Source organism: Amblyomma americanum, chromosome 9, assembly GCF_052857255.1.
Source record: "Amblyomma americanum isolate KBUSLIRL-KWMA chromosome 9, ASM5285725v1, whole genome shotgun sequence".
Lineage (NCBI taxonomy): Eukaryota > Metazoa > Arthropoda > Arachnida > Ixodida > Ixodidae > Amblyomma > Amblyomma americanum.
Window position 1 is genome coordinate 103,828,804 of NC_135505.1, and position 12,547 is coordinate 103,841,350.

The 12,547-nt window shown below is 47.7% G+C and overlaps 1 long non-coding RNA gene across 1 annotated transcript; it reads left to right on the forward strand.

Moving 5' to 3' along the window:
• Window positions 1-450: 450 nt before the first annotated feature.
• On the forward strand, window positions 451-11,877 carry LOC144105252 (uncharacterized). Its single transcript, XR_013308737.1, has 2 exons — window positions 451-763; window positions 10,580-11,877. It is a non-coding gene; the product is annotated as an uncharacterized LOC144105252 (long non-coding RNA).
• Window positions 11,878-12,547: the final 670 nt, after the last annotated feature.

Consider the following 12,547-nt stretch of genomic DNA (forward strand, 5'->3'; position numbering starts at 1 on the left):
TCTAATTTGGAAAGGGAAGCTTTTTTTTCTGCAGAAAAAAAAAGCCATCGAGGTGTCACGAAAGGCCAGTGGCGTTTTGTTTCTCGCTCCCCTCTCCGCGCAATTTTTGCTGAAGAAATACAGTACCTGAAAAACAAAAATGAAACACGAACACGTGCTTAACAAAGCCCCAGGTCGAACCCCCTCTCTCTTTCACGTTGTGATAAAAATTTCGGTGCTCAACCAGCCACCATTTTAGGAGTGTACATGCGCACGCCTGCGCAGTAGTAATCAGCAAAGTGACCTGAAAGTGCAGACACCACGTAGCAAGGAACCGGAAGAGGTGTCTGCTGTGGCTATCACTGCAATCTTAGCCTCGACGACGGGCAAAAAAACAAACCCGAAGGAGAGGGGGAGAGACAGATATAGCGGAAGAAGCATTCGCGGGCGGGCAGAGCATTCCCACAATTGTTTAGCGCTAGGACGACAGCAAGGCAGAATGCCTCCTGGAAAAGTGACCTACACGCTGGTCGGGTTCACCACCGACCTCGACTGGAGGCCTGTGCACTTCGTGAAGCCGCTTCCATGCGTCAGAGTGTGCAGTGCTTGCGGACTGGTGCGCACAAAGACGGCGGTTCTTCCCTGCCCACACGTCCTTTGCGAGTCCTGTTACGAGCAGTGCACACAGGGCGGCGAGCGACTCTGTCCCCTGGACGGCCTGCTGTGCCCGGAAAAGGACATAGAGTGGACGCACTTCACTGCCGAACATCTGCTTAATGAACAGGTGAGCGAAGAAGTCGAACAGTACAGGTATCTCAATTGTTATATTGGGTGTTTGGGGCGTAGTAAGAGCTGCGTACGTGCGACAAAGTTTACGCGCAAGCGGACGACAGCACGACGCCTTCATGTAACAAAAGGTGAATGTCACGCTATTCAGGGATGCGTTTAAACGTTGAGCAGTGAAGCAGTGACTGTTCGAGCACGTTTCTTTTACTCTTGCAGTTTAAGCAAGCTTCCTGCAAATCAGAATTGCTAATGTGAGGGCTGACTTCTTTATTTCTGTAGGTGGTAGCGTTCAGCGCTTCCTGTCCTGAGTCCCGTCCTGAGATGCTAGTAATGACTTAATCGAAGTCTCTCGAAGCTTAGCCTACGGATGGTTCCGAATATGAAGAAAATCGCGAATAAAAACTTCGCCGGCATCGCAAAAAAATTCATCAGCGGAATAACACGATAGCTGCGAAGCCGTTTTATTGGGGTCGAAAATTCAATTCCATTCGTTCATCGGTGCTCTCTAAGATTTATTTTGTGCACTCTGCAGAGGAAAAGCAATCCCTAGAGCCCGCAAGGATTATTCGCTACATGATATCTTCCGATAAGCATATACACTACCAAGCGCCAAAGTGTTCTAATATGTCAGCGTGTGGCGAATCCAAACAGCGACAATTGGTATCGCCAGAGATGGAAAAGCGCTTCGTTATCGTAAGATTCCAACATATGTAATAGTCTGCTTTGTGACGTACACATTTCCCACCAGATTCATGTGGTCCGTGCGCATATGTCCGCCTGCGAATGAGAACACTACGAGTAATCAATAGAGCCACACCAGCTGGAAAATTCAATGCAGCAAGCCATCTCGCGTCATAATCATCAGCCTCACTGCACCCACTGCAGAGCAAAGGCTTCTCCTATGTCTCTCCAAATAACCCGGTCTTTTGCCAGCTGCGCCCACTTTATGCCTGCAAAATTCCGAATCTCATCCGCCCACCTAACCTTCTGCCACCCACTGCGACGCTTGCCTTCCCTTGGAATCCACTCCGTTACCCTTGAGGTCCAGCGGTCATCTTGCCTTCGCAGTACGTGCCCTGCCCATGTTCATTTCTTCCCCTTGACTTCAACTAGAATGTCATTAACACGCGTTTGTTCCCTCACCCACTCTGCCCTCCTCCGGTCTCTTAACGTCAGTCCTATCATTTTTCGTTCCCTGGCTCCCTGTGTTGTCCTTAACTTAAGCTGAACCCTTTTCGTTAGCCTTCATATTTCTGCCCCGTGAGTGAGTACAAGCAAGATACAACTGTTATACACTTGTCTCTTGAGTGACAGTGCTAAACTGCTATTCATGATCCGAGAGAATCTGCCATATGCGTTCCACCTCATTCTTATCATCCTGGTTAGTTCCCTGTCATGATCGGAATCACTTGTCGCTCCCTGGCCTAAATAGACGTATTCATTTACCACTTTCAGCACCTCGCTTCCAGTTGTGAACCTCTGTTCGCTTGCTAGGCTGTTAAACATTACATTGGTCTTCTGCATGTTAATTTTTCGACCAACCGTTTTGCTCTGCCTGTCTAAATCATTGATCATGCTTTGCAGTTAAACTCCTGAATGACTCAGCAAGGCAATGTAATCAGCGAATCGCTGATTATTTAGGGATTCTAAATTAACTGTTATCTCCAGCTCTTCGCAGTCTCGTTTAGTATTCGTTTTTATTCGTTTGTTCAATTACATCGCACCTGACTTAGTTGTTACAAGCTTCTCCCTTTTTCGACAACACGCGGCGCTCTCCAGCGTTCATCACACTTTTCTGCCTGCCTTCGATCAAGCGCACAGATGATCTATTAGTGGGACAACACGACCGCTGTGGCAGTTTGTTGCTCTTTGCGCCTTCAAATGCGAGCAAACATTCTCTGTAACCAAGCACCTGCTGAAAATTTCGCTTTGTTTTCGCGGCATCGCGGCGTTTGTTCACTCTATAGTGGGATACAACTTAAAAAAAAACAGCAGTTGTCAACACTGGGCCACGTTCCGCGGCGTACTGTATCACTCCGCTAGCCAGTCACGAAAGTAAACGTAACAAGCTTCGTAATATTTGACTTAATTAAACAAGCCAGGTATCAAAATTCTAGAACTTTTTCTCGTGATTCGCATCTTGTTTAGGTGACAAGAGAAGTTTTAACAACGGACTTTTTGGTCGTGGAGTAACTCTGTGCGCCGGTCCTAAAAGTGGGCGGAGCTGCAGTGCAGACGTAAAGGGGTCTTTACAGCCTATTTTCACGCATACGCTGCTTATCGCGTTTAATTCTCAAATGGCTAATTAAAATTCCCCTAAGTTTCAGTTGATTCTGTGCGGTAAATATTTTTAAAACGAATGTTCTCCGTTTCTTCTGCGAACTGCTTGCTGGTGTGGCAACCTCTGATCATTGACGTCAGAGCGGCATACCCGCGCCGTGTCGTCTGCTGCGCGCTGTTGAGGTGCTTGCATGCACACCGTAGACGGCGGTCTTTCAGACATAACTTCACCAGCGAAAGCACGAGACACCTGGAGAAGAACACAGGACAAAGACGGCGGTCCCTCGAAACGTTTTCGTTTCTGCGAAGCATACTAGCCGCACAATCGAGCTCTTCCTTGCTGCGCCGCGCGCGGCCGCGTAGCTACCACTTGACCTACATCGGCGCACCACGTGATATGACGTCACTACAGCTGTGAAAGCTGGGGCTCAACTCGTGCCCTCGCTTGCGGACGCGCAGCCTCCGCCGGCGGCCTAACTCCCGCTCCTACTGCTAGGAGATACTGACGTCACGCCATTGTATAAAAGGCGACGCACTCGTTGAGTCAGTTGAGCAGCGAGATGTCGGCTAGGGAGAGGGCGGCTCACCAGACCGCAAAGCGCAAGTTACAAAGAGCCACGGAAACGGGAGAAGAACGAGAAGTACGGCTTGCCAAGCGACGTATGCTTCGCATCCTAGGCTTAACCATAAGCTAAGCCAGGCCATTTTTTTTAGCTTATCGAAATAAAATGCATTTTCCGTGTTTTCTTTCCGGAAGGCTTCTTCGGCTTAGTACGCGAGATGAGTGATCCTTGGGAAAGCGGACTTGCTCGTGGCACCCCTTTTCTGATTGTTAAGGAAGCAGAAATCGATGGACACCTGCTTTATTATTTACGCTCATAAGCATGTTATTTTTATGTTATGAGTGTGGTTTCTTTTGAGCAGTCAAGTTCTCTCGTATGGGAAAAGCGGCACGTGTCGTGCATGCCTACCCCGACGTGCGCCGTGAAAGCCGCGGCGTTTGGTAGCTGCTAATTTCTTGGCCGCTATTCTTGGGCTCGATAATTAAACTCAAATTATCGCAAGGTGGCACAATAGTAACCTTGAGGTACGAAAGGAGCAGTGAAAAGTGCCGAATGAGACGACTTCCCAGCTGCATGTGTGCATTTGCAACTCGAACATACATTCCCTTCGGCTCGTAGAACCCTTTTGCAAGAACGAAGCCGCTCGCAAAAACCTGAGCGACTCGAAATGCTTTCACTGCCCGCACCGATGAATAGTCGCCGCCGTCTAAATGAGTGCTTGAAAATAATAGTACATGATTTAGCGTTACTGTGCGTGCGCATTGTGGCCTGGAATGCGACGATCCCGACAGCTGCAGGCCCGCGCTAGGACTGTTTACATAGCTGTGCACAAACAGTACTGCTCGTTTGCTTAGCATAAAACACAAGGCGGGCTCTCCTTATCATAAATATTACGTAGTATTGCTCACAAGTTGTAGTTTTACTCATTTACGCACTATGGTAACACTGCAATAAGCGCTGCATAGGACCAGCGCTTCCTGCTAATTGTATCTGATTCCTCTTATGTCATTAGTATTTGATTTGAAAGCGCTTTAGCTAAAAATACGTTCGGGAGTTACCTGAATCAATGAAAACAACAAAGATTGCTTGTCCACAGTCGACGCCGACGGCTGCTGCCGCCTGCCTTCAGCATATGCTGTGCAGACCGGGTCACATATCTGCTCTTCCGCTTATTTTACTCGCCCCCTGCGATATAGGCAGACGTCGCTTTTAGGGCACTGTAGCGAAAACTACGTTCTACAGCTATTTTCAGGCGCTAAAACTTGCGAATTCGCTCTCTGCAATCGCGGAACTCGCACGCACGAATGCTGCACACTCACTAGGCCTCGTCACGAAAGGGGCCGGCGGTCCACCGTCGTCCGAAATTCAAGCATCTGGCAGGAGTTCCCCGCTGATTACTAAGAAAGTGGGGAGATATGAAAAGCAGCCGCTCGTTTCGCTTCTTTTTGAAACGGATAAGGTACCCAAGCGCAGTTTTTAAGGCCGGCTATTCACCGGGCGTGAAGCTTTCGCTCGGCCGCACAAGCCCAGGCGACGGCGACGAGCGGCACCGTCGTGCTGCGATTGCTGCCCGTGTCGCTTGCCTCGCCGATAAGTTCTATGCTCAGGCACCGAATGAAAGCACATCGTCGCTGGTGCATGTACATCGCGTATGTAGCCGTGGCTAGCATCAGGTCCAATAAGTTGTAAAGCTCTTAAGTTTATAGAATGTCATACGAACTATACTTCTCCTTTAGTTTCTCCTGTACGAGAGCTCCCTCTGGACGGCGCGATCTGCTGACAGCTTTGGTTTCATTGAGTTTATTTTTTTTCATAACTATCCTCATGTCCAACTGCGCAGTCGGAAAATATTCCTTGTTTATCCAACATCACGCACATACTGCGAAAGTATTCGGTAGGGGAAAAATGAATAAATTTCAAATTTTTGAACCCGGCGAAACCAAGCCATGGAGCTTAAACGAGTTTTAAAGCGTTAATTATAGGCTACCGAGAGTGTACTCGGCAACAAAATCAATCTTCTACCCAATATAATGGACGGTACAGTGTTCGCCATATATATTTAACACTGCATTACGGGTGGCAAGCCAAGGCCAATAGAGACAAGTTTCGAAAATGGCTTAGCCAATTCTGGCATAGAGTGGGAGAGCTCTGGCTAAAATGGCCCAGGATAGCCAGGTTTTGAAAATGGCTTAACCTATTCTGGCAGACCTATTCCTGGCAGACCTGGCAGACCTTAACCTATTCTGGCTAACATTGCACGTTATAGCCGTGATATTATGATGGCACAGCCAATATCAGATGCTCATTGGTAACTCTGGGCCTACTTAGGGCCACGCTTTGCCAGTGGCTTCCTAATATTGGCCCGCATTCATGCGCTGTCAGGGTAGTCCCTTATCACACTCTTCTGGTTCCCACTAAGCTGACTCTTTACACTACTGCGATACGGGGCAGCTGGTCGTGCTGATGTCGTCGTTGGTCTAGCTTGACAGACCAGTGCGTCAGCGATGGCCTTTGCATACCGACCAGCCTGCCGACCGCCGATCGCTGTCCCATCGGTCTAGTGTAACCGGACCCTATACCTACATTCCGGAGAATAACTGCGTTATCATTATTATCGCTTTTACGGCACCAGTCACTCATATATATAGGGGACGACTGCTACTTCGATCACCCGCGGAAGTACAGCGAACAAGAGACCTCGCTGCGCACATTGCAGCTACGAGAGCAGACGACGTTGCTTCGTGTTTTCCCTGGTGACGTCACGATAGCATTCAATATGGTGGTCGCTACTGGTGGGAGGAGTTTCCTCGTCTCAATTTCGATCGCCTTTTTTTTTTGGAATATACAGCGCGTCCAGGGAAGCCAAATTTCTGAAAAAAAATTTTAAGAAATAAGAAAAAAACTGTGAATAAAGGGTGCTTCTGTGCACAGCACTGTAAAGTCAAATGGAAATTATCTAAAATCGTGGCAGTTCTAAGTGAATTGTACGAACGAACTGATAATTATACAAAAAACCTGTCCAAATAATGAGCGCCAAACACCCGGTGTGGCGCCTGATGCTGTCTCATGGCATGCGTCCTATGACTGTAAGCATCGTGTGGACAGTTAGTAAGTACACACCTTGAGCATATAGTGTACCATGTTACCGTTACCGTAGTACCGGGAGCCAGCCCACTGCCCATAAGCACTCGCCAATTTGTCCAGATGCTGCAGGCGCGCGCTCAGCTGTCGGGTACCTGGCTCCATCTCGCGCCGCCAAAGCGCATTGAGCTCGGATGTTAGAGACCTTTAGTATAGCGAATGAGCGCTTACGCACGTTATACGCGAGCATTTAGCGGGAGATTACACTGGAAATCGCATGAGCACTTCTAGTTTATCGTATGCAAACCCGAACGCAACGATAGCGCTGGCCGCAGTGGCGCCATGTGGTGTTAAAGTGTGAAAATATTTTGAAAATTTTTCACACTTAGCCAAGGTTATCCAGGTTGTAGCGCGGAGATCGCCAGTTCATCACCAGTTGAGTCGAGTCAGGGCCTAATTTATTTGAAGTAACTGAACCGAGCGCTGTTTTAAAAACATGTCGAGGTGTTTCGGACCCTTCTGTCTACCGCCGAATCGACTGCGTTTGGCAAGGCTATGAATATCTTGTCGTAAAAATCCAAACTCAGCCAATTCACAGTCGGCAATGTCTTGTTATGGTTAAGAACGGCGGAATCGTTACACTGAATCGTGAATTGGGCAAGTTTATCCCGCATTCGTTATGCTGTTCGCGAGGGCAGGCAATGCGAATATCACGTGTGCCATTTGAAGGCAATGATTATGCCTAAAAATCGAATACCATTGAGCGCGTTTCAATTCTCTAGACGTCCGACAAGACGTCTAGTGTGACGTCTAGGAAGCCGTCTACATGTCCACATATTGTAACTTGTCTACTGCTCGTGCCACCTCGCCGCATAAAAATGTAACTAAATCTTATGGACAGTTATACTGCAATTTTTCTTAAACTTTGCAATCACAATCATCAAAAACGCGTTTTCAACAGTTCGCATATTTTTTGCTGCAATAATTTTACTTGCGAATCAAACTGGTGGCAGCGCCTATCAGTCAGTCTACTTGTAGCAGACCGTATTGTCCGCAGTCCGAAGACTACGCTAAAGACATATGCATTATTCTTTTATTATTGGCACTATTGTTGTTGTCCTCAAGAGCACAATGCTCCTCGAAAGTGCTCATCCAGGCGAACCTGTAAACATAAAAAAGAATACGAAAGACCGTAAACACAAAATTAATATGCGCGAAAGGTGACACTGCAACAGAAAAACACATGCGTGCCATTAAGCCTGCTGTCTGCCGTACAAAGTACTCAGCTGCGGCCAAAAACCTGAATACAGCAGCGAGCTTTAATCCTGCACCGACTAAAATCAATTCGCAACACGCCGGTGTGTTTGTTCTGAGACTGTAGAGATAATGTGCACGAAACATTTGATGCAGCTAATATAGCAACCGAAAAACACATTTGTAAACAGTTACGCCAGCCGTCTTAACGTCGGCGAAGAGCCCAACGACAGCGACGAGTTTTAATCCATAAAATCAAGGCGCTAAGAGCCCGCATCGTCAGATTATAAACAGACCATGTAAGCAGAACTACCGCCTCCGCTGCTATAGCAAATCTTTCAACCACTCGATTCTCTCCTGCGTGAATCACCGCTAGGAATCGCACGTCCACGAAGACTGTTTAATTAGCCAACTATTTTGCGTACCATCTTAAAGGAATGACTCACACTTGAAGGACGGTGCCGATCCATACTCCGGCTGCAGTCCGACGCTGACGAAGAGCACGACTCGCTCCGCGTACGTCAGCTCCGCCATCTCTAGACAGGAAGTTAGCCTGCATTGATGTTGACTTCGGCGAAGCAGTCTTCTTGGACTGCTTCGTGAGAAATGGAACGCGTCCAAAGATGGCGCCTGTACGGCTAGACGTCTAAGTAGGAATTGGAACGCACCCATTGACGAATTCTCGCCGAGCCCCGCAGTGGGGGCGTCTCCAGCGTACAGGCGTTGGTGAGTGGCGACACCACGGGTTCCCGAGCATCCGCAGGGAGACCCCCGCAGGGGGATGATGGTGAACGGTGCATCACCACGGACCTGAGCACCCGCGCTTCGCCGTGCGTGGCATCGCCGTGTTCTTGGGAAAATGGGGATCCTGGTAGTTGATCCGATGGCGACCGTTTGGACCTTTAAAGCCCCTCGGTGGAGGCAACGCACCACTTTGGCCCCAGCTTCCTGTAGACGGCAGCTCTGGCTTCTTCTTCTATCTATCTTCTTTCTGACTACTCTCCTGTTTCCTCCTCGTTTCACAAGGGTGGAAACTTGTGCGAGTCGGTAACGATGATCCATGGTATATGGGAAGCGCAAAAAACGGCACAAGGGACAAAGAAAGACGGACAACACAGGCACTAACTTTCGACTGAAAGAAACCTAGGCGACCAAAACGAACGTGGACCGTGAGGGGAACCAAGCTCATGCGCTCGGAAAGATAAAGAAAACCAGGTGAACGAGGAATAACTGAATAACTCTTTCCGCTTTTGCACACCGCCAATTTTTATATCTTTTTAAAAATCTCCAGAAAACCATTCTTCATACTTTGAGCTTGTCGCATGGTGGCCTTAGTCGCTTATGCGCCATTAAACCGAACACAACACAACACAACGAATTCTCGCCGAAGCGAGTGACGGACGCCGCCATCTTGACGAGGCTATTTTTCCTAGCGTACGCAAGAGCACGCGCACTAAATTCGAGTAACAGCGTGCGTAACGCACACGTACGTTAAACCTCAATTTGGAATAGCGTTTGGCGCATGCGCACTACGAAGCACGCTATTTAATAGCGTACGCTATGCCTTTGCGTATGTCTGCGTACGCTATACAAAAACTCCCTATTGGCTGCGCGCGGGCTCCAGTTACTCCGGTAACAATAACACTATACACTGTATGCTAAAGGTGTATAGAAGTTAGCGCCCAGTCGGCTGAAACCGATTTTCAGTGCAGCAGTAGGTGCACGGTTGCGCAAAATGCCAAATTAATGGTTCGCTAATCGGGAATTTTCCCAAGCAGTAAAGGTAATCGTCCCAGTAATCGTCCCAAGTCCTTTTTAGGACCGCCCTATGCCAATACATTTCAAATATTGGCCCGATTGCAAGTGCTGCCTGAGTTGCCAATGTAAAGTACACAGCCTCAACAGCATCCTAAAAAAAGCAGTCTCTGAAGCGTTCGCACTTGAGATCTGCATTTTCAGGACAAATATTAATACGAAAGCGTTAAGGGGTCCTGTTCAGCGGAGAACCGGGCGTCGGCTGCAGCGTGTCGAGAAAATTGGATTGGTCGACAGGGTCATGACCTCAAAACTAAGCACAGAACATCACTAACGTTTCGTCAATATTCTGCAGGGTGGTTAGGTAATTCTACCGCCAATACGTTGACTTTCAAGAAAGTAAAGAAAATTGCGCCAAAAAGAAAAATGGTCGAGCTGTGACTGCCACCGCAAACCCTCGCATACTGAGTATTGTTCGTTCGACTCTGCAGAGAGGTGGCCTTGTGTGTGCTAGTGGCAGAATGAAAAAAAAATACGGCGAAATTTAGCGGCGATCATTCACTGTAACGGAGGAAATGCGGCAACATTCCACTCTTATTAAACTCCTGACTCCTTTTCGTCCAATCAAGAATATGATTGTGATCTCTTTTTAATTTTTGTTGTGTCCGTCTTTGTCATATTCATATAACTTGAGTCATTCATAATTCATCGTCTTTCTCCCGCCCCAAACAAGGGTGGCGGAGACACTTTTATTTATATTCTATCTTGCATCATTGCCGTACACCAGGGATGACAACGAAGTCCCATCTAGATGTTTTATTGTTCTTCTCACTTGTATCTTTTGTAATTTCAATAACTAATACTTAGCTCTTCAAATGCAGGTCTGCTGCTGGAATGAAGCAAACGGTTGCACCGCCATAATGGCTGCCTCGAACATCACCCAACACTTCCAGCTTCACTGTCGACACCACTCTGCTCGATGCCCAGAGTGCTTGGCTCAAGTTCTTTGCAACAACATGTGTGCGCACCTCAGATCGGGCTGTTCAAGTCTCGCAACCCGTCATCCTGCTCCAGAGCACGGAGGGCAGACTGGGCAAGATGAGTCTCTTTTGACAGCTTTGGGGAGAGCCCTTGATCAGCACACAAGCGAAATCCGGGCAATTCTGGAGCAGTTGCTTAGCATTGGCAACACACGAGCCGGCCGACCGAACGATATCTCTCAAGGCGTAAACGCCGTCCGTATGACTATAAAGCAGGAAAATTTTCAGGGAGCCCGAGATGGCCAAGGCACATCAAACGCAAGTGTCCACCAAACAACCGCTTCTAAGCAGGAGCTGGAAGCATCCTCGATCTCTGGAAGTGAGGACGTCGGCAGTCTTTTGAGCACAATAACTTTTTTGCAAAGAGAAATCAAAGGTGAATTACAGAGACCGACCGGACAGATAAATGACTGCAATTCATGGTTTGATGCAACCATCGATGAAATCAAGCGTGCAAATAAGGAAATCGAAAAAGAGTTGGCCTCCTTGAACAGGCTGATTTGCCGCACTGAACACGGAAGATCAGAGCGTCATTTTTGTGTCAAAGGCTTTCAATTGCTTTACGGTAGGGCTATGGCGCACGGATGCGCTCCATATAAAACCGAGCCAACTTACCTGCGCGGCTACCGCATGTCTCCTGCGGTTCTGTTTGCGAAAAGTGGTCAGTCTCTGTCGCTTTATTTGGGGCTGCAGCTACACAGGGGCAACATGGACGGCGTTGTACAATGGCCATTCCAACACAGCTTTAGGCTTAGTGTGGTGCACCCGAAGGAATTTACAAAACGGCAGCTAGAATTTAAACCCTCCCCTTCATGTCCATTCACACGAAGGCCCACAGAGACATCGAACGAGCCGTTTTATCATTCTGAAGGGTCCCTTAATCTGTTTGACCTTGTGCGGGACGGCTACGTGCATCAAGACCAGCTCCGGATGACATTGGAGTTGATTTTGTGAGTCGTACTTGCATGATGGGGCCACAAGGACGTCGTGAAAACGCCTGAAGGCCAGTGTTGTTTATGGAACAAATCTTACCTCAAGGAACTTTAAGTGCATCGTGACCTTTGTTTATATCGACTGACCACTACGCATCACTTTTGTTTCGAGCAGACTTATAGCGAAATAAAATTGTTTTTATGTCTCGTAGAGAATCATATATCTGGGACTATGATCGATCAAATAACTTTTTGTGAGGCCGAATTTAGAGCTTAAAAAGAGCGATTATTTTCAGGCGCTTACTTACTACAGCAAAGCCTTTTACAGCTTTGGTTTATCCCCGAGATATCCCGTCATTAAATGTACTTGTCAGTTATGAGGCCTTAATTTCCTAATGAGTTTTGGAATTTGGCTCAAAACAATGCAATTCAATTTAAATCAACAATCACCTCCAAAGCGAATTGCGAATATGATATTTAGACCCAACCGTCGGAAGTTTTAAAGGGGTCTTCCCATGCCAAACGCAGCAGAGTTCGCGCTCGACGGGCCCCCTCCAATCTTTCGTATAAAAATTTTTCGCTCTCAATTGTACCGTCCGAACGAACTACCCCTAACGAGGTTTTGGAAAACATTTCCAGGTCATGTGACAGTCCTTTGATATCTTCAGACGAGTGCCAAAATTTGGTCCCACTATCGAGCGCACAGTTGGAGGTATACATAACCCAGGCAACACTAAACGTGCTCAGGACTTCCTCGAATGCTCGGAACGTCCTTATCCGGAAGAAGACATTCTGAGCACCTTTGGAGTGCACCAATGGGTTAATGTCCTCCTGAAGCTTTCCTCAGTTTGTGCTTTGCTGGAAAACTGTAGGATGA